This window comes from Monodon monoceros, unplaced genomic scaffold (assembly GCF_005190385.1).
Source record: "Monodon monoceros isolate NGI ecotype Baffin Bay Population unplaced genomic scaffold, NGI_Narwhal_1 Super_Scaffold_18, whole genome shotgun sequence".
In the NCBI taxonomy this organism is placed as follows: Eukaryota; Metazoa; Chordata; class Mammalia; order Artiodactyla; family Monodontidae; genus Monodon; species Monodon monoceros.
In genome coordinates, this window is record NW_021703774.1 from 39,834,816 (window position 1) to 39,858,817 (window position 24,002).

The window sequence follows — 24,002 nt, forward strand, 5'->3', positions numbered from 1 at the left end:
AAAAATACCAAGATGTGATCCCTTCATGTCCAGTTAACTCTTCTGGTTTGTGTGCAGCTGGAGAGTCATCCTGCATGTGGTGTGTGTATGGTGTTTACAAGGTTAACCAGTGAGGATGGTATGGTTGGATTGCCCAAATACATTGCCACTCCTTGAAAAACAGCTTCAGTGGGATGCTTTATAAGTCACTGTTATAAGAGATGCCACATAGTGTAAACCTAAAACTATTACTTCAAGTGCCTTGGCATTTTGTAATTGAGATAGCTTCCCAACTTTATCTGATGCTTGCTAGGTAGAATTCTTGGGTTGGCTTGCTATTGGGAAAAGATTTACTAACTTAGATGAAATGCACCAATTTGTAGAAAAGTGTAGACTATAACCTAATATGAAATGGATAATTTGAATAGCCCTATAACTATTAAGGGAATTGAATTTACAATAAAAAAAATTCCTAAAATGAAATCTTGGGGCTCAACTGGGGAGAATTCTACCAAAATTTTAAAGAATTGACACTGATTCTTTATATTCTTTTCCAGATAATGGAAGAAGGTGGATCAGTTCCCAGTTCATTTTATGAGGCTAATATTGTCCTAATACCAAAATCAAAGACAGTACAAAAAGGAAAATTATAGGCCAATATTCACAGATATAGAAATCCTCAACAAAATATTAGCAAATAGAAATCAGCAGTATGTAAAAGGAATTATGTCCCATGACCAAGTGGGGTTGATTTCAGGGATGCCAGGTTGGTTCAGTGTTTGAAAATCAATCAGTGTAATCCACCCACCTTAACAAGAGGAAAAATTGTATGAGTGTACCAATTGATGCAGAAAAAGCATTTGAAAAATTCAACACCGATTCATGATTTAAAAAATAATCTCTCTAAAAACTAGGAATAGAGTGGAACTTCCTCAACTTGGTTAAGAATATCTATAAAAATTTCACAGCTAATACCATAGTTAATGATGAATGACTGAATGCTTTACCCTAAGGTTGGGAACAAGGCGGCATATTCTTAGCACATCTATTAAACATAGTACTGGAAGTTCTAGACAGTACTACTAGGTAAGATCAAGAAATAAAAGGCATATGAATTGGAAAGAAAGCAAACAGTTGACCCTATTTGAAGGAGACATGATGTTCTACACATATAAAAACATGGAATCTATCAAAAAACTAGAACTAATAAGTGAATTCATCAAGGTTGCAAGATATAAAATCAGCTTACAAAAATGTTATATTTCTGTATAGTAACAGTGAACACATAGAAACTGGAAGTAAAAATACAATATCATTTACAATCACTCCAAAAATACTGAACTACTTAGGTGTTAATATAACAAAATATGTACAAGACTTTTATGCTGTAAAGTACAAAACTGATGAAAAAAATCAAAGGTCTAAATAATTGGAGAAATGTGCATTGTTTTTGGCTTGGAAGACTCAACATAGAAATGATGGAAATGATGTAAATTCTCCCCAAATCAATACACAATTTTAACACAGTTTCTGTCAAATTCTAGTTTTTTTTGTAGACATAGGCCAACTTACTTTAAAATTTACATGGGAAAGTATAGGAACTATAATAGCTAAACCAGCTTTGAAAAAATAATAAGTGGGTACAATTTACTTGATTTCAAGACCATATAGCTATATAGTAATCAAGACAGTGTAGTATTGGTATAGGGGGAGACACATAAATCAATGGAGTAGAATAGAGAATGCAGTAATAGCCCCACAAATGCAGCCAGCTGACTTTTAACAAAGGTACAAAAGCAGACCTTGTAGGAAGAATCATCTTTTTAATAAATAGTGCTGGAACAGTAGGATGTCTATTGGCAAAAAAATGAACCTTAACTTATACCTCATACGTTATACAAAAATTAGCTCCAAATGGATCATACGTGTAAATGTGAAATGTGAAACTATGTAACTTCTCAAAGTAAACAGAGGAAAAAATCTTCAGTAGCTAAGCCTTGGTTTATAGAGGTTTTAGACATGACACTGAAAGCATGATTCATAAAAGGAAAAATTGATAAGTTGACTTTATCAAGATTAAAAACTTTTGGTCTGTGAAAAACCCATTAAGAGAATGAAAAGACAAGCTACGGACTAGGAGAACTTATTTGCAAACCACATATATGACAAAGGACTCATCTAGAATCTGTAAAGAATTCTTGAAAGCCAGCGTTAAAAAACCCAAACAATCCAACCAGAAAATTAACAAAAGATACAAAAAGCCATTTCACCAGATTAAACGATGGCAAATTAGCATATGAAAAGGTGTTCAACATCACCTGTGATTAGCAAAATGCAAAACAAGATCACGATGAGGCATCACTATACACCTATTAGAAAACTTTATTTGTATTAGCCCCAAACTGGAAACAACCAAAATGTCTCACAATAAGTGAACAGTTAAACTGTGGTGCATCAATAACATGTAATATTACTCAGCAATAAAAAGGAATGAACTACTGATACATCAACTGGGATGGATCTCAAGGGCATTATGCTGAATAAAAAAGTCAATCTTGAGTCAGCTCTACCCACCACCAGTCCCTCCCATCAGGGAACTTGCACAAGCCTCTTAGATAGCCTCATCCACCAGAGAGCAGACAGCAGAAGCAAGAAGAGCTACAATCCTGCAGCCTGTGGAACAAAAACCACATTCACAGAAAGAGAGACAAGATGAAAACGCAGAGGGCTATGTACCAGCTGAAGGAACAAGATAAAACCCCAGGAAAACAACTAAATGAAGTGGAGACAGGCAAACTTCCAGAAAAAGAATTCAGAATAATGATAGTGAAGATGATCCAGGACCTCGGAAAAAGAATGGAGGCAAAGATCGAGAAGATGCAAGAAATGTTTAACATAGACCTAGAAGAATTAAAGAACAAACAAACAGAGATGAACAATAAAATAACTGAAATGAAAACTACACTAGAAGGAATCAATAGCCAAATAACTGAGGCAGAAGAACGGATAAGTGACCTGGAAGGCAGAATGGTGGAATTCACTGCTGAGGAACAGAATAAAGAAAAAAGAATGAAAAGAAATGAAGACAGCCTAAGAGACCTCTGGGACAACATTAAATGCAACAACATTCGCATTATAGGGGTCCCAGAAGGAGTACAGAGAGAGAAAGGACCCGAGAAAATACTTGAAGATATTATAGTCGAAAACTTCCCTAACATGGGAAAGGAAATAGCCACCCAAGTCCAGGAAGTGCAGCGAGTCCCATACAGGATAAACCCAAGGAGCAACATGCCAAGACACATAGTAATCAAACTGGCAAAAATTAAAGACAAATTACTGAAAGCAACAAGGGAAAAGCGACAAATAACATACAAGGGAGCTCCCATAAGGTTAACAATTGATTTCTCAGCAGAAACTCTACAAGCCAGAATGGAGTGGCATGATATACTTAAAGTGATGAAAGGGAAGAACCTACAACCAGGATTACTCTACCCAGCAAGGATCTCATTCAGATTGATGGAGAAATCAAAAGCTTTACAGACAAGGCAAAGCTCAGAGAATTCAGCACCACCAAACCAGCTCTACAACAAATGCTAAAGGAGCTTCTCTAAGTGAGAAACACAAGAGAAGAAAAGGACCTACAAAAACAAACCGAAAACAATAAAGAAAATGGTCATAGGAACATACATATCGGTAATTTCCTTAAACGTGAATGGATTAAATGCTCCAACCAAAAGATACAGGCTTGCTGAATGGATACAAAAACAAGACCCATATATATGCTGTCTACAAGCGACCCACTTCAGACCTAAGGACACATACAGACTGAAAGTGAGGGGATAGAAAAAGGTATTCCATGCAAATGGAAATCAAAAGAAAGCTGGAGTAGCAGTTCTCATATCAGACAAAACAGACTTTAAAATAAAGACTATTACAAGAGACAAAGAAGGACACTACATAATGATCAAGGGATCAATCTAAGAAGAAAATATAACAATTATAAATATGTATGCACCAGCATAGGAGCACCTCAATACATAAGGCAACTGCTAACAGTTCTAAAAGAGTAAATCGACAGTAACACAGTAATAGTGGGGGACATTAACACCTCACTTACACCAATGGACAGATCATCCAAGATGAAAATAAATAAGGAAACAGAAACTTTAAATGACACAATAGACTAGGTAGATTTAATTGATATTTATAGGACATTCCATCCAGAAACAAAAGATTACACTTTCTTCTCAAGTGCGCACAGAACATTCTCCAGGATAGATCACGTCTTGGGTCACAAATCAAGCCACAGTAAATTTAAGAAAATTGAAATCATATCAAACATCTTTTCTGACCACCATGCTATGAGATTAGAAGTGAATTACAGGGGAAAAAAACGTAAGAAACACAAACACATGGAGGCTAAACAATACGTTACTAAATAACCGAGAGATCACTGAAGAAATCAAAGAGGAAATCAAAAAATACCTAGAGACAAATGACAATGAAAACACGATGATGCAAAACCTATGGGATACAGCAAAAGCAGTTCTAAGAGGGAACTTCTTAGCTATAAAAGCCTACCTCAAGAAACAAGAAAAATCTCAAGTAAACAATCTAACCTTACACCTAAAGGAAGTAGAGAAAGAAGAACAAACAAAACCCAAAGTTAGCAGAAGGAAAGAAATCAAAGATCAGAGCAGAAATAAATGAAATAGAAACAAAACAGTAGTAAAGATCAATAAAACTAAAAGCTGGTTCTTTGAGAAGATAAACAATATTGATAAACCATTAGCCAAACTCATCAAGAAAAAGAGGGAGAGGACTCAAATCAATAAAATTAGAAACGAAAAAGGAGAAGTTACAACAGACACTGCAGAAATACAAAGCATCCTAAGAGACTACTACCAGCAACTCTATGCTAATAAAATGGACAACCTGGAAGAAATGGACAAATGCTTAGAAAGGTATAACCTTCCAAGACTGAACCAGGAAGAAATACAAAATATGAACAGACCAATCACAAGTAATGAAATTGAAACTGTGATTAAAAATTTTCCAACAAACAAAAGTCCAGGACCAGATGCCTTTGCAGGTGAATTCTATCAAACATTTAGAGAAGAGCTAGCACCCATCCTTCTCAAACTCTTCCAAAACATTGTGGAGGAAGGAACACTCCCAAACTCACTCTTTGAGGCCACCATCACCCTGATACCAAAACCAGACAAAGATACTACAAAGAAGAAAATTACAGACCAATATCACGGATGAACTTAGATGCAAAAATCCTCAACAAAATACTAGCAAACAGAATCCAACAACACATTAAAAGGATCATACACCATGATCAAGTGGGATTTATCCCAGGGATGCAAGGATTCTTCAATATATGTAAATCAGTCTATGTGGTAAACCATATTAACAAATTGAAGAAGAAAAACCATATGATCATCTCAATAGATGCAGAAAAAGCTTTTGACAAAATTCAACACCCATTTATGATAAAAACTCTACAGAAAGTGGGCATAGAGGGAACCTACCTCAACATAATAAAGGCCATATATGACAAACCCACAGTAAACATCATTCTCAATGGTGAAAAAGTGAAAGCATTTCCTCTAAGATCAGGAACGAGACAAGGATGTCCACTTTCACCACTGTTATTCAGCACAGTTTTGGAAGTCCTAGCCATGGCAATCAGAGAAGAAAAAGAAATAAAAGGAATACAAATTGAAGAAGAAAAAGTAAAACTGTCACTGTTTGCAGATGACATGATACTATACATAGAGAATCCTAAAGATGCCACCAGAAAACTACTAGAGCTAATCAATGAATTTGGTAAAGTTGCAGGATACAAAATTAATGCACAGAAATCTCTTGCATTCCTATACACTAATGATGAAAAATGTGAAAGAGAAATTAAGGAAACACTCCCATTTACCATTGCAACAAAAAGAATAAAATACCTTGGAATAAACCTACCTAGGGAGAAAAAGACCTGTATGCAGAAAACTATAAGACACTGATGAAAGAAATTAAAGATGATACCAACAGATGGAGAGATATACCATGTTCTTGGATTGGAAGAAAATGACTATATTGTGAAAATGACTATACTACCCAAAAGCAATCTACAGATTCATTGCAATCCCTATCAAATTACCCATGGCATTTTTTATAGAACTAGAACAAAAAATCTTAAAATTTGTTTGGAGGCACAAAAGACCTCGAATAGCCAAAGCAGTCTTGAGGGAAAAAAACGGAGCTGGAGGAATGAGACTCCCTGACTTCAGACTATACTACAAAGCTACAGTAATCAAGACAAGATGGTATTGGCACAAAAACAGAAACATAGATCAATGGAACAAGATAGAAAGCCCTGAGATAAACCCACCCACCTCTGGTCAACTAATCTATGACAAAGGAGGCAAGCATATGCAATGGAGAAAAGACAGTCTCTTCAGTAAGTGGTACTGGGAAAACTGGACAGCTACATGTAAAAGAATGAAATTAGAACACTCCCTAACACCATACACAAAAATAAACTCAAAATGGATTAGGGACCTAAATGTAAGACTGGACACTATAAAACTCTTAGAGGAAAACATAGGAAGAACACTCTTTGACATAAATCACAGCAAGATATTTTTTGATCCACCTCCTAGAGTAATGGAAATAAAAACAAAAATAAACAAATGGGACCTAGTGAAACTTCAAAGCTTGTGCACAGCAAAGGAAACCATTAACAAGACTTAAAGACAACCCTCAGAATGGGAGAAAATATTTGCAAATGAATCAACGGGCAAAGGATTAATCTCCAAAATATATAAACAGCTCATGCAGCTCAATATCAAAGAAACACACAACCCAATCAAAAAATGGGCAGAAGACCTAAATAGACATTTCTCCAAAGAAGACATACAGATGGCCAAGAAGCACATGAAAAGCTGCTTAACATCACTGATAATTAGAGAAATGCAAATGAAAACTACAATGAGGTATCACCTCACACCAGTTAGAATGGGCATCATCAGAAAATCTACAAACAACAAATGCTGGAGAGGGTGTGGAGAAAAGGGAACCCTCTTGTACTGTTGGTGGGAATGTAAATTGATACAGCCACTATGGAGAACAGTATTGAGGTTCCTTAAGAAACTAAAAATAGAATTACCATATGATCCAGCCATCTGACTACTGGGCATATACCCAGAGAAAACCGTAATTGAAAAAGACACATGCACCCCAATGTTCACTGCAGCACTATTTACAATAGCCGGGTCATGGAAGCAATCTAAATGCCCATTGACAGTTGAATGGATAAAGAAGAAGTGGTACATATATACAATGGAGTATTACTCAGCCATAAAAAGGAAAGAAATTGGGCTTCCCTCGTGGTGCAGTGGTTGAGAATCTGCCTGCCAATGCAGGGGACACGGGTTCGAGCCCTGGTCTGGGAAGATCCCACATGCCATGGAGCAGCTATGCCCGTGATCCACAACTACTGAGCCTGCACCTCTGGAGCCTTTGCTCTGCAACAAGAGAGGCCACGATAGTGTACGAGGCCCGCACACCGCAATGAAGAGTGGCCCCCACTTGCCGCAACTGGAGAAAGCCCTCGCACAGAAAGGAAGACCCAGCACAGCCAAAAATAAATAAATAAAATAAAGAATTATTTAAAAAAAAAAAAAAAGTAAAGAAATTGTGTCATTTGTAGAGACCTGGATGGATCTAGAGACTGTCATACAGAGTGAAGTTAAGTCAGAAAGAGAAAAACAAATATCGTATGTTAGCGCATATATGTGGAACCTAGAAAAATGGTACAGATGAACTGGTTTGCAGGCCAGAAATTGAGTCACAGATGTAGAGAACAAACGTATGGACACCAAGGGGGAAAGCGTGGGGGCTGGGGTTGTGGGGTGAATTGGGCGATTGGGATTGACATGTATACACTGATGTGTATAAAATTGATGGCTAATAAGGACCCGCTGTATAAAAAAAAAATTAAAAAATTAAAAAAAGTGAATCTCAAATATATGTTTTATGATTCCATTTATATATCATTCTTAAAGTCACAAAGTTATATTTTTCCTACTTTATTCATTTCCCATATTTCATTTATTTACGAATCCAGATAATATAGGATAAAGACATTTAAAAAACTACTAATAAACTAGATAAGGATTAATAATTATTGCTAAATTTATTGATTGCATATTACGACAAAAGTGAGATAATCCAATATGCTTTCATATTGTTTTTGACAAATTTATTATTATTCTGTTGCAACCTTTAAGAAATCACTGCTGTGAATATTATTTATAGTAAATGTAGAGTAATTTTCACATATATAAGACAACAATACACTTTACTACTATATTTTTAGTATGTAGTTCAAATATATAGTATATTATAAAAATAGAGTAACAGTTCTCAAATTAGAACCTGCAAATACAGTATAATCATAGTTTCAGTATATTATAGTATATTCAGCAGTACTATAGATGTAGATGTATTTATAATGAAGTAATTCATCATAATGGTTTTGTGTGTAGCATAGTACTAATAATGTTGCTATTGAAACCTATGTTTATAAATACTTAAAAATCACTGTAGTCCTTTTTTGCTTTTGATCTGCCATGAAAGGATCTTGGAAGGCACCACTCCATCCTAACAACAAGTAAAAAGCTAAACAAACTGAAAAACTAAGAACTCTTCTGAGATCTACCAGAGAAGTAAAGTCATAGGGCCAATAGCTGCCCGCCACATTGGAGAGACATCAGATATAGAGAATCGCAGGTTACTGAAGCAGAAACCCATCAGCATAAACCTCTGTGGGAAGTAGTCCCAGGGTATAAAATGGGACTGTAACTGACAAATTGGCAGAGATCCAATAGGGACAAGTTTGAGAGTTAAAAATTCTACGGGGTGTACCCTCACTTTTGTGAGTTTTGTCTCCTGGAGCTCTACCAGGTTCTCACAGTGAATATTGGAGAAAAATCCCTTCAGGATTCCTGAAAGGGGAAGGGGAAAAGTATACATTTTGAAATAAGCCAGAGCATTCTATTCTTATTAGAGCCTAACTGACTTGGCAGGAGGGAAATGCCAAACGCCAGTTTGGCTGTAGCTTTGTGTGTAGGGGAAGGGAAATACCCAACTCCAGTCCCCTGTAGCCATCTGGTTCCATCTAGGGCTGAGGAAAAGCTGATAGACACTTGTGAAATTCATAGTCCAGGGCCACAGGCTCACTAAAAGACTAAGACATAATCATAGGACTATAGAATTCCTCCCCTCTCCTGTCATCTTACCACCACGTTACTAAAAAAGCGTTAACTGGAGTTGCTTTCACTCAGTATATCATGTACAGATTTCAACAAAAAATTACAAGGCATACTAGATGGCAAAAACCCATAGTTTGAAGAGACAGGGCAAGAATCAGAACCAGACTCAGATATGGAGGAATGTTGGCATTATCAGGTCATGAATTTAAAAACTATGACTAATGACTGTATGTTCTAATAGAAGAAGTAGACAACATGCAAGAACAGATGGATAATGTATGCAGAGAGAAAGAATTTTATTCTAAGAAAGAATAGGAAAGAGAACTAGAGGTAAAAAATACTATACAGAAATGAAGGGTACTTTTGATTGGCTCATTAGTAGACTGGACAGGTCCGAGGAAAGAATCTCTGAACTTGAGAATATGTAAATGGAAACTTGAAACTGAAAACCAAAGGGAAAAAACACTAAAAAAAAAATGGAACAGGATACCCAAGAACTGTGGTATAACTATAAAAGGCATAATATAAGCATAATGGGAATACTGGAAAGAGAAAAAAACAGCTTGTTCAAAATATTAATAGAAACAGTGTATCCAATTATGTATAGTTATGTATGTATATATATGCTTATGTGTACTTCTGTATAAGTGAAATGAATGACAATGATACCAAGGATGAGAGAGATGGATTAAGAATATTTTGCTATTATAAGGTACTTGTACTACCTGAGAAGCAGTATAGTTTTATTTGAAAGTGGAGTTAGATTAGTTGTAAATGTATATCGCAAACTCTAGGGCAAGCACTAAAGTAAAAAAAGAGGTATAATTTATTTGCTAAAATGGAGAAAAAATGGAATCATATAAAATGATCAATTAAAGCCACAAATGGTAGAAGAAGAGTGGGAGGAGAAAAATAGGAAAAATAAGCAGGGCAATTAATAGAAGTAAATAATCATAAAGATCAATGGTCTAAATGTACTATTTAAAAGACAGAACTTGTCAGAGTAGATTAAAAAACAAGACCCAACTATATGTTATCTATAAGACAGTCACTTTAAAAGACACATTAGATTAAAGGTAAAAGGTTAGGGAAAGATTTACCATGTTTACACAAATCAAAAGAAAGCAGGAATAACTATAGTAATTTCAGACAGTGCTGACTTCAGAGCAAGATAAATTATTAGAAATTATCAGAAGCATTACATAATGATAAAAGGATCAGTTATCCAAGAAGATATAACAAGCCTTAATGTGTACGTGCCTAATAATTGAGCATCAAAATACGTGAGGCAAAAAACTGATAGAACTACAAGGAGAAATAGGTAAATCTATTATAGTTGGAGTCTTCAACATCAGAAATGGACAGATCCAGTAGGCAGAAAATCATTAAGGACATAGTTGAACTCAGCAGCTATCAACATAATTGGACATAATCAACACTTACAGACTTCTTCATGCAACAATAGCATAAAATATATTCTTCTCAAGCTCACATGGAACATTCACCAAGGTAGACCACGACCACATTCTGGATCATAAAACACACGTTAACAACTTTAAAAGAGTAGAATTCTTACAATATCTGCTCTTAGACCACATGGAATTAAATTAGAAATCAGTAAAAGAAAGATAACTAGAAAATTCCCAAATACTTGGAGATTATACAACATACTTCTAAATAACACATAGGCCAAATAAAAAATCTGAAGATAAATTTCAAAATATTTTGAACTCAATGAAAAGGAAAAAATTATCAAACTTTGTGAGATGCAGTGAAAGTGGTGCTTAGAAGGAAGTTATAGCATTGAATGCCTATATTAAAATTGAAGAAAGATCTAAAATCAGTCATCTAAGTTTCCATCCTAGGAAATGAGGAAAAGAAGAGCAAATTAAATACAAAGTAAGCAGAAGAAAAGAATAAAAATTAGGGCAGAAATCATAGGAATTGAAAACAGGAAATCAGTAGAGAAAATTAACAAAACCGAAAGCTGATTCTTTGAAAAGATAAATAAAATCAATAAGCCTTTATCTAGGCTAACTAAGAAAAGAAGAGAGATGACACAAATTTCTAAGATCAGAAATGAAAGAGTGGACATCACTACACACATGGACATTAAAAGGGTATTAAAGGAATACTGTGAACAGCTCTGTGCACACAAAATTGATGATCTAGATGAAAAGGACCAATTCTTTGGAAGACATAGTCTGCTGAAACTCACACAGGAAATACACAATCTGAGCAGGCCTATATCTATTAAAGAAATTGAACCAATAATTAATAAGCTTCTAAAACAGAAAACATCAGGCCAAATGGGTTCACTGGTGAGTTCCACCAAACATTTAGGGAAGACATTGTACCAATTCTCTATAATTTCTTCCAGAAGATAGAAGTGGAGGGAATTCTTCCTAACTCAATCTCGGAGGCCAGCGTTATCCTAACACCAAAACTAAAGATATTACTAAAAATGAAAACTGTAGACAAGTATCTCTCATGAACATAGATACAAAAATCCTAATCAAAATATTAGGAAATTGAATCTAATAATGTATAGAAAGAGCTATACACTATGACCAAGTGAGATTTATCCCATGTGTGCAAGGGTGGTTTAACATTTGGAAGTCAGTTAATGCGTATCAGAAGGCTAAAGAAGAAATCACATCATCATATCAATTGACTCTGAAAAAGCATTTGACATAATTCAATACCCATTCATGATAAAAACTCTCAGCAAATTAGGAATAGAGGAAAACTTCCTCAACTTGATAAAGAACATTTACAAAACTCCTATAGTTTGCATCATCCTTAATAGTGAGAAACTTGAAGTTTTCCTACTAAGATCATGAACAAGGCAAGGATGTCCTCTCTCATCCCTCCTTTTCAACACCCTACTGGAAGTTCTCACTACTGCAGTAAGACAAGAAAAGAAGATAAAATTATGAAAATTGGAAAGGAAGAAAGAAAACTTCGTTTAAGGTGACATGATTGTCTATATAAAGAAAGCACAAAAAATCTCCTGAAACTAATAAACGATTATAGGAAGGCTGCAGGATACATGGTTAACGTATAAAAGCCAATCACTTTCTTATATACCAGCAGTGAATAAGGGGAATTTAAATTAAAAACACAATATGACTTACATCAGCACTTCCAAAAAAATGAAATACTTAGATAGAAGTCTAACAAAATATGTACAACATTATATGAGGAAAACTATAAAACTCTAATGAAAAAATTAAAGAAGAACTAAATAAATGGAGAGATATTCCATGTTCATGGATAGGATGCCTCATTATTGTCAAGATGTCAGTTCTTCCCAGCTTGATTTATACTTTTAGTGCAATCCCAGTCAAAATCACAGCAAGTTATTTTGTGGATGTTGAGAAAATGACTATAAATTTTTTACAGAGGAACAGAAGTCCCAGAAAGTCTAACACAATATTGAAGGAAAAGAACAAACTCAGAGAACTAATTCTACCTGAATTCAAGACTTACTATAAAGCTACAGAAATGAAGACAGTGTGGGATTGGTGAAAGAACAGACAGATCAATGGAACAGAATAGAGAGTTCAGAAATAGATCTACATGAATATAGTCTAGTGGTCTTTGATAAAGGAGTAAAGGTAATACCATGGAGAAAAGATAGTTGCTTCAACAAGTGGTACTGGAACACCACATCCAATGGACATTCACATGAACAAAGGGGACCTAGACCCAGACTTTACATCATTCAAAAAAATTAACTCAAAGTGGATCATAGACATAAATGAAAACACAAAGTTATAAAACTCCTGGAAGACAACATAGGAGAAAATCTAGATGACCTTGGGCATGGCAGTGACTTTTTAGATATAACCAAAGGCATGATCCATGAAAGAAATAATTGATAAGCTGGACTTCATTAAAATTAAAAACTTCTGCTCTGTGAAAGACACTGTCAAGATAATGAAGACAAGTTGTAGACTGGGAAAAATATTTGTCAAAGACATGTGTCATAAGGAATGTTACCTGGAATATACAAAGAGCTCTTAAAACCTAACAATAAGAAAATGCACAACCCAATTACAAAATGGGCTAAAGACCTTAACAGGAACCTCACCAAAGAAGATACACATACATATGGCAAATAAGCATATGAGAAGATGCTCCACATCATAGGTCATCAGGGAAGTGCAAACTAAAACAACAATGAGGTACCACCACCTATCTATTAGACTGGCCAAAATCTGGAACACTGACAACACCAAATGCTGGGGAGGATGTGGAATAATAGGAACTCTCATTCATTGCTGGTTGGGAGTGCAAAATGGTACAGCCACTTTGGAAGACAGTTTGACAGTTTCTTACCAAACTAAACATATTTTTACTATATAATCCAGAAGTCATGCTCATTAGTTTTTTACCCAAATGAGTTGAAAACTTATATCTACACAAACATCTACATGTGTATATTTATAACAGCTTTATTCATCATTTCCAAAACTTGGAAGCAACCAAGATGTCCTTCAGGAGATGAATGGATAAATAAACTGTGGTACATCTAGACAATGGAAAATTATTCAGCGCTTAACAGAAATGAGCTATCAAGCCATGAAGACATGGAGGAAACTTAAATGTATGTCACTAAGTGAAAGATTCCAATCTGAAAAAGGTACATACTGTGTGATTGCAGCTATATGACATTCTGGAAAAGGCAAAAAATTATGGAGAGAGTAAAATGATCAGTGATTGCAAGGAATTAGGAGGAGGGAGGAGGGATGAATAGGCAGAGACAGAATTTTGGGGGGCAGTGAAACTATTTTGCATGATATTATTATGGTGGATACGTGTTGTACATTTGTCAAAAACCATTGAATGTACAGCACCACGAGTGAACTCTAATATAAATTGTGGACTTTGGTGTGTCAGTGTAGGTTCATCAGTTTCAACAAATGTACTACTGGTGCAAGATGATCATAGTAGAGGAGGCTGTGGGTGTTTGGGGACAGGAGGTATATGGGAACTCTGTACTTTCTGCTTAATTTTGTTGTGAACCAAAAACTGCTTCAAGAAGATAAGGAATAGTAAACAATAGAGCTAGATTGTGCAGATAACATTAATAACCACAAACTTAATTTAAGGGAATGTAGTTTACCCATAGTTTTTATATAAGGAATTAAAATAGGCTTTGATTATAATTAATAATATCTTTAAGGAACCACATCTAGTATACCTGATTTTTTAAAATAAGGGACAACCACATGTTTGATACACACACACGAGTTTTAGTTATGTTTCATAATGTTCAGTGTTGCAATATCTTATTCTGTCTCTATTGTTGAAATTCACATCTTAATTATAATTAAGAGTATAAAATGAATTCTATACTTGTAAAACCCTTTATCTGCGATATTAATGTTAATATATTGGACTAATAGAGTATTTTTGTTCCAAAGAAGTCAAATTCTTTTTGTATTTAAAGTATGATTGTATAATGTATAATATATTTGGTCAGTTTTATAATAGGAGAGCCTAAGTAATTTCAAAATAAAGGGACAAGTTTCATTTTACCTCCTAATGGCTTGGGGTATACAATCTCAGGGTTAGAAAGGACTTTAAGGTCATCTGACCCACTGAATTACAGATCTTGTGGCCCATCTGTAGTGCCCCATTGAATGGCTATTCAGCTTCAGGGCCTTTAATTAATTTATTTATTTATTATTTTTTTCAGGGCCTTTTATTTATTAATTTAACAAACTCGTTTTGAATGCCACCATGTAGCAGGCACTGTGTTAGGTGCTATATAAGACATGGTTCGTCTCTTTAGTCTAGCAGGAGAGATATAGGTCAGTATGTAAATTCTAAAACAGGATGGAAGGGACTGTAAAGAAGTGTGAATAAAGACAGAGCTACTTAATGTCTCAAAGTCAGTCATTCCATTTTACACAATTGAAACTCCTAGAAAGTCCTTTTTTCTCTTGAGCCAAATACTGCCTCTTTAGTCCTTAGTACTGCCCTTCTCCAATAACCAGTTTTTAGTTTTTTCAACACAGTGTGTTGTCTTTCCAATTGGTAGTGTTTTATGTTTGTTTATTCTAGTTTTATTTTGCTTAAATTTGGCCTAAATTTCAATCTGTTGAAATATCTTTGGACTTTCCATGTACAAATTTTTGGTTTTCTCTTAGAGTTAATAAATTGCCTCGTTTTCCCCCATTTGCTTATTTTTTTCTCTGTCCCTATCATTATTTATTACTAAACTCTCTGATAAAACTTTAAAACGTCTCAATGCAGTCAGACAACTCAAATAGTACATTAGATCAGTGGTTTTCTCAGTCTTTTCTCTTGGATTCCTTCCTTGTTCTGCTTACGTATGGATTGGTTTGTTCTCTTGGCCTTCTGCATAGCTTTCCTCATCACACTTCCACTTCTTGTTACTGTGGGAATTCTCTTCATCAGTCTTCTGTTGGGTTGGCCAAAAAGTTCATTTGGGTTTTTCCATAAAAAACCCAAACAAACTTTTTGGCCAACCCAATATATTGCATTCCAGTTCCTGACCCATTTTTTTTCTTCCTCCCTTTCTCTCGCTGGAGGCCTATAGGCTCTTCTCGCTATTCTAAAATTTCACAATGATTTGTTTGGTTGGATTTTTTTTTTCATTTGTTGACCTTCAGTTTGTGTAATAATCCAGATGTTTTATTAGGAGACCTAATAATGTCAGTATTTATATGCCTTATCTTTTAGGCTATTTGGTTTTCTTAGAAAAGAACCTTTAAATCTCTTACCAAGGGATCTCGTATTGGACCAACCAGCATTCTGGGAGCCCAGTGGTTGAAGGAGGACTGATGTCCTCATCAATTTGGCATTTAGGTTTTCATATACTGCCCCTGTTTTCAGTAGCACTCTTCAATCCCTCCTTTAGCTGTCTGTAGTATCTGATTCATTCTGTTTTCTGTCTTCTGAAACTTTTCCATCTTTTCTCATCTCCTCTCTTGTTTTCTTTGTAGTCATTATTGTATAACTTTAAACATTTCTTTACTGTTATTTAATGCAGTTTCTCTAGGGGATAGTGATCTGTATTTCAGAGAATGTTAAATTTAACACTTTGTGCAGTCCTCTCAGCTTCATGGCATCCATAATTTTGATCAGCATGTCTTTGTTGACCTTTTTCAAGTTGTTAACAATTTTTTTTCAACAAAATAGGACAAAGAATCCTGCAGATGACATATAGCTATAGAATAATTATTTCAGGTTGACCCAATACCTCCTGGGTACTGCTAGTTACAACTAAGCCATCTTTCCTTCAGCTGTTTCACATCAAAATTTAGGCATCCCAAGTTATTGTAAGTTTAAAGATATACACTATTCTCTTTATCCCCCTTTTAAGACATACTGTTATTTGCCTCTAGTCTCATTTTCCTCTGGTTCATTATCAACACTGTTCCCAGAATAATTCATAAAACTGATACTTTAGGAAAGTGATTTTTCAAAAATGAATAACTCTCTTGCTTAAAAGTCTTTAATACCTTCACATAGAATTTTAGGATAATGTTCAAATTTCTTAGCTAAGCCTACAAAGACCATTCCCAGACCACCTCAACATGCTGTCTTGGTTACAGCCCTGTGGAACTTGTAAAATACACAAGGTGTCATGTTTTACACCCCTCTACCTGGAGTGACTTTACCTTTCCTTCATCACTTAATTTGTCTCATTCTTAATTATTGTCTTCTTTTGGAAGGCTCCCTTGCTTACTTACCTCTACGGTCTAATGTAAATATCTTTTGCTGTGTCCTTTTAATGCCTTGAGCCTATCTGTCATAGCATTCATCCATATTGTATGGTAGTTCTTGATATTATTTCTATGCCTCCTCCAACAAGCCTTCATATGCCTCAAATACCAAGTATTTTCCCCCTTCTTTCCTAAAAATTAACATTTTTATATATTTTGGTACAGTATTCACAGACATCTATTAGATAGAAAAGATAGTCTAAATCCTGTGCAGAAGATATGTGTCTTTGGAGAATAAGCCTCTATAACATGTCAAACACCAGCTTGGTGACTATATCTTATTTAATTTCGTATTTTTAACATTTAGCATAGTGACTTAAAAACAGCAGATACTCAATATATATGTATTGAAAAAATGAATGAATGAATGAATGAATGATACCTCTTTACTCACATTATCTTAAAAAAGGTAGGGACCATTTATTCTAATTGGCCTGCCTCCTCACCATTTCTCTCCAGGTCTTTTCCATTTCTATTTTCTCATTCATTCATTCATTCAGCAAATATTTGTTGAGCTCCTGCTATATGTCAAGCGTAATAATAGCCACTGGAGATACAATGGTGAATAAAACACCTAATCTCTACCCTCTCAGAGTTTATAATTCAGTGGGAAATAGCAGTTACAATACAGTGTGAAACTGCTTTGGGTGAAGGAAGTACACTAGGGTATTGTGAGAACATGTAGGAGGGGTGCCTAGCTTGGGGCTCTCCAGAGGCTTCTTAGAAGCAAAACAAAGACATGAGGAATGAGTAGGGTTTAGCTCCTAGAATAGAGTTTCAGGCTAAAGGAATTGTGGGACACTCAGCGCATGCTTTCTTTCTAGCTTCTTCAACTCTTTGAATTCTTCCTTTTTTCCTTCCTGCCCACCTATGTTTAGTCCATTCTTCGAGACTTAGCTGAAAGCTTATCTCTGCCTTAACTGTAATACTCATCTTTCCTTTCTTTGAATTAACACTACTTAGCATTCAGTTGTGTATTATTTTAGCTTGTATGCCTTTAGTTGCCTTAAATATCTTGTTAACCTGTCCTAGAGGGCAGAAACTATAACTTATCCTTCTTTATTTTCTCTGATAATGCCTAACTACAGTGCTGTCCATGCAGTAAGGATTTAACAAATGCTTGCTGAATAGTTATAAAGGGGACAAAAAGAGATATATGTGTTTTAAGATTTCAAATACTCTGTGAGTCTGTACCTCAAAATATACTACATGTTCAGGATCAGAGCAAGAAGAGTAGTTTTGAAAACTGTCAAAACATTCATCCTCCTCCCTTTTTCGCCCTCTCTCACAGAATACACCTGTAGACTGTTGGCAGGGAAATTGTTGCAGTCGATGAAATTGTCAGTTTGAGAATGAGTGTTGTGTCTTTCATATACGCTTTAAAATATTTTGGAATTTTTTAGAACATTAACACATTGTATTCTTCTACTAAATAAAATTTCTAGTCATATTAAAACATTGTTAAATTTTGACCAGTACCAGAATTTCAACTCCATCTGCTACAAAAGTGCAAAACTCATTTAAAACACTTAAAAATAATAACATTTAAAGCTTTCTTGCCCTTGAAGCATTTTCTTCCGAATTGGAATCAGGCTATCTCTGACATTGGCAACTTAGTTGGATATGTATTGATTGACTTGAAGATGTAGCCTCTGTGTCCGTCTGTTATCCTTATAAGATAGCATTTACTGAGTACACACTGCACCAATTTTGAACACTATATGAAAACTATGTGGACATATTTGCTGCTCTTTAGGGACTTATTTCAGTTTCCAGGGCCTATAAATTTATTTGAGCATATTTATGGAACACACTTAGCAGCAGAATGAAAATATTAAACCAGAGTATGAATGGACATAGTTTATATCAGCACCAGAGTATTAGGTGTTTCTAGCAAATGCAAATAAGAAGGATCTAAAGCTAAATACAGCAGACTATACTTATAATTGAATTAATTTTCATCTAAATTTAACAGTGTCAAGTCATTATCCCAAGTGAAGTTCAGAATTCAAACCGAAGAGAACAAATGGTTTCATTATGGTATTGAATGACATAAACTGAATTTGGGCCTATAAACCCAGAACTTCAGAGTTTTTACCTCTCTTTAGCATAATCGCTTTGTGGCCTTGGGCAAGTTGCTTTGCAAAAACAGAAAACAGACAAACAAAATGAGGATGACAAAGGTGTAGAGATCTAGCTTTTAAAGCATTTGGATCTGAGAAGAGGCTCCTAAGTGGATGTTCTTCCTAGCTCTTCAGCATTTCTGTTTTAAACTCGATTTCTCTGTTTTTTATATTCTGCCTTCTGCTATATTTATATCCTATTTTCTTACAAAGACACACCATGTCCTTTGGAAGCATGTTTTATGAAGTAATAGATGTGTAGGCCTAGGATTTGAAAAATTATACAAAGTAAAACTTTTTTCATATATATGAAAAAGACATTTCTGTGATAGGTTTATTGTTCACTAAATCATTAACCTCACATCCTAGTATGAAACATCATTGAGGAATGGCTCACATTCATTGACATTTGGCTAACAGGAATATGAGATTTAAAATTCATATTTGTGGTTGAAATAATTACTCCCTGGATTATTTTCTGGAGAATCACATGTATTTTGCATTGCCCTAGGGCAGGACTAGATTTAGCTATTCGCCTAAATAATCCAGGTGTTGGCCAAGTGACTTTTAGAGAAACATTTTTTTTTTAAGTTTTTTTTTTTTGATGTGGACCATTTTTAAAGTTTTTATTGAATTTGTTACAATATCGCTTCTGTTTTTATGTTTTGGTTTTTTGGCCACAAGGCATGTGAGAGCTCAGCTCGCCAACCAGGGATTGAACCTGCACCCCCTTCACTGGAAGGAGAAGTCTTAACCACTGGACCACCAGGGAAGTCCCGAGGAACATCTTTAAAATCCTTTTTATCTTTTCTGATCCTGATAAAACAATCTTTGCCAACCATATTTCAATGCCCCTTGGAGGAATGAAACAATGTGGGAATGACTGGCCTTTGAATTTTGAGTAAATTACTTGTATTTGCAAATCTCATTAGCACCACCAAAATATGCTTATTTTCTTTTTTTAATGTTATGATTCATAACATCTTGGAAGATAAAGTTACTTTGGTAACATTTACTCTATTTTTAGCTATCACAGTGACAAACTGTGATCTTTTAAAAAATCATCATGATTATTATTGAAGTTACTAAGTATACAGAGGCATGAATTGTGTTCCTGTGGAGCATACACACACAACAGTATTGTATTTGATTACAGAAACTGTAGATAGTTGTGCTCAACAGGTTGTGTTCAATTTAAATAGAGGTCAGGACAAATGGGCTTTGTTATGACAGTTCTTAGGGTACATGAATGTTTAATAATGCCCTAGTTTTAAATTAATTTATAACTAATTCGCTGTGGAAGCTTGGAAGAATTTTTAAAAATCAGGATTAAGATTAGAATGAATGCAAACTAAATGTATCTTCTGCCATTTTAAAATCAAGAATTAAAAGATGCTTTATATATTCTAAAAAATACTTTCTGTATTGCTTCTCTTCTAACTACATTAAAGATACCAAAAAAACCAACCCAGGAATCAAAAATGATGTATAAGAAAATTTCATATAAGTGCATTTCTTCTAAGATGAATATATAGCTAGGTTCTTGAGATTCTCTGTTTGTAGTAATTTAAAAGAAACCACAGTATTTTGTTTCTACATGAGGTATTGTGGTGAATATAATCATTACCTTAAATAAATGACATTTTTGAGTAGCCAGAAATCAGGATTTTTAATTGCTATTTTGTGGATTTTATAAAACCTCATCTCAAAGTGCATTTACCTTGGTAACATTTGGATTGTGGATATGATGGTACACAGAAAACAAACCTTTCAAAGCAAAGTACCTTATTTAATGACTACCTAAAAAAATATATCTATACCTTTATTATTATTTCATAGACTGAACACACCTTCAATTTATATTTCATTTTATTTATTGTATGCTTGCTTTGTATAAAATTATAGGGGATTTATAAAAACTAGCCACTTCTCCCCTTTTTTTAAAGGAAAAAATCATCACATTTACTTAAGTAAATTCCATTAGAGGTAGTATTTCTCTTGTCTTTTTGTTCAGCCACTGGAGTCCCTTGTGACCTTGGGTATGTATTCTAAGAGGTGACTGATGGTTCGTGATGTTCTGAATTTTCTGGTAGCTTGCCTGTTGCCTGCCTCTAGGTTTGTCATCACCCTTATGCTGGCTTACGCAGTATTCCTTCAGTCTCTTATCTCCAGGCTTTGATGCATATGTTCTGAAGGTGGCCACAGTGACTTTGGGTAGCAGCAGATGGTGAACCTTCAGGCTGCCACCGGCTATACTGGTGTTAAGTTGGAAAGTTAACGTTTGATGAAGAATCAGTAGTGCATATGAAAGAGCTTTCGCTGCTGAAATATCTTTTAATTAAAAAATTAGCATACTCAAACCTTTGTAAATGTCTGGGCATTTAAAGAAATCTAAAATTAGTTGTTTTCTTATACAGGAATTCGTTACTTACCAGTTTAGATTTGTGTTGCTTGCTAGTCCTACTGTGGTTCTTCTCCCCTGCCCCTGCCCCAATATGCTTGTAGTTAAGGCAGATAAAAGAATTATGTAAACTGAACTGGGATGTTTTGGGGAGTTAAATGTGTTTGGATAAACATTTAAAGTATATATATATATATAATTTTACATTTCCTTATTTTATTATTATTTTTAACATCTTTATTGGAGTATAATTGCTTTACAATGGTGTGTAAAGTATGTTTTGATTTATGGTAATTTGGAATTTAATAATTGGAAAGAAATGTGGATCTTACGTACTACTTCCATAGAATCCTAGTAGATTAGTTCTGTGGTTCCTACCTTTGAAGATACTTCTAGCTTATATAGAAGCCTAAAGAACTTAGCCCGCTTCAAAAAGATATTTCTCCTTGCTCTAAGTTGGTTGGTGATGTTTTGGCTTTGCTATCAGTCCACAAAGCAGTACCCTTTTTGATTGTTTGTTCACTTAGTTCATGATATTGTGCTATGTTGGAAGTTCTAGCACAAATAAAACACTGGTAAGACTTCAAATAATTTTTTTCTGTTCCCTTTACATCACAGGGGTACCTTTTATGCTTTGCTGAAAATAGATTCTTGAGAGTAGTAAATAAAAATGTCCTTTAGGATACAGTTGTAAGTATCCATGTCAAATTTTACTTTTCATACTTCAGTTCTTATCAGTGAAACAACTTTTGTGAGCATGACCATTAAGAACAGATTGATTTCATGGCATGTAACAGGTGAGAAGTTCCTCTACACAGTCTGTTCATGCTGATGCTCCTGATGCTGCAACTTCTCATGGACAGAAGTGGTAGGCTGAGTATCTTTTGCTTTTGGAGTTGCTGGGCAATGGTACAGGGAACATTGCTAGCCTTCTGATGTCAAAGAAAGAGAAAGTTAGACCCCAGTGGGGAGAATTGTTGGTATTAAAGGTCACCTAGTACTCTTTGTTTTCTGGTAGTTAAATTTTTTATAAGATTATCTCATGAGCATAAGGTATGGAATAAACAATCAACAGTAGAAATACATTTTGAATATTCTAAGCATATGAAATGAGATGGGTTTTAGCAATAAATATAAATAACATTTGATTATCATCCTGTGGTATTGACAGGGAGAGCAAAGGTTTAGTGCTTTAGGTTTGTTGTTCAAAACCATTTCTGCGGAAGAATAACCTTACTAGCTCCTGTAAAGCTGCCAAGATGAGTTTAGTTAATAACTCATCTAATAGTGGTCAAGTTAAGTGTGGACTTTTTTAAAAAAGAGAGTACAGTAAGTATAATCATATTTATCTGGAACTATGTTGAAAAAGACTCTCTAACTTGTGGAATTGGGCTTCTCTGTTTTCTCTGGCTTCTTTATTATGTTGATCCCATTCTTTTCTGGTATGTTTGTTTATGTGTGAATTCCCAGCAGTATAACTTGCACAATTGAAGTCCATTTAGATGACATCCCGTCAACACGAATGGTACTGTGACACCATTAAGGGAAACGCTGTTTGTCTGGTATGGCTATCTCTGTAAGCTTTTCTTAAACATTTAAAAAAACACTTTTATTAATTGTTCTGGAGTCCTGTGAAGTAACTGGCACCAAAGCAGAGATAGATATTCCCTCAGATAACCCAGGTAGTCTTTCTTTTTAAAGGAATTGGAGTTGAATTTACTTTTAGAGACTTACACACTTTGAATGTCAACCTTTAAATTAAGTATCTAAAAAAATTAAAAAATGGGTGGCACATCATCTTCACTGAAGGGAACTATCCATAATTCCTCACCACAATCATAGTGTCTTTATTGCTATTTGTCTCTTTTCTTTTCTCCAAATTTATTTTTCATATGCTTAAAAAAAACTCATCATTTGATACTTTAGATATATTCCCCAACCTCTCCTATCTTTCCAGAGATAGTACCTAGTTAAATATTGGGCTTTCCCCATTCTAGTTAACAAAATTGACTTATAATCAATTGGAGCTTTTCCTGCTACTGTTGCGAAAGAAGAATAGGCAAGTCTCATTGTGCTGGTGGAATTGAGGAGCAGATGAGGCTAATCCTAAAGGCATAAGTTTTTTTTTCTTTTTTTTCCCAGTTAGGAACAGTGATTCTATATATTACCACGGGCAAAGATGAAGTAATCTCTCTTGTTAGACCATATGCTAATATAGTGCTGATAAGTAAGTGTGAAAAATGAAAGGGAAAAATACATTACTTGTATTCTTTCAATAAGGTATGATATCCAAGATAATTATTTCATGACAGGTTTAGTTATAGTACTTGTTTTATCATGAAACAAAAGATGGTTTTAGGAGTCTTTTATTGGGAAGACAATTGTATCACTTAGTACCAAATTAGACTTTTGTCTTTTTAAAGGTGAGCAAACCCATGAAGCAGTTTTTAAATTGATATGT

The 24,002-nt window shown here is 34.7% G+C and overlaps 1 protein-coding gene across 9 annotated transcripts in view; it reads left to right on the plus strand.

Moving 5' to 3' along the window:
* Window positions 1-24,002, plus strand: part of RPS6KC1 (ribosomal protein S6 kinase C1) — a 215,744-nt gene that overhangs the window by 136,209 nt on the left and 55,533 nt on the right. The window lies entirely within an intron of this gene.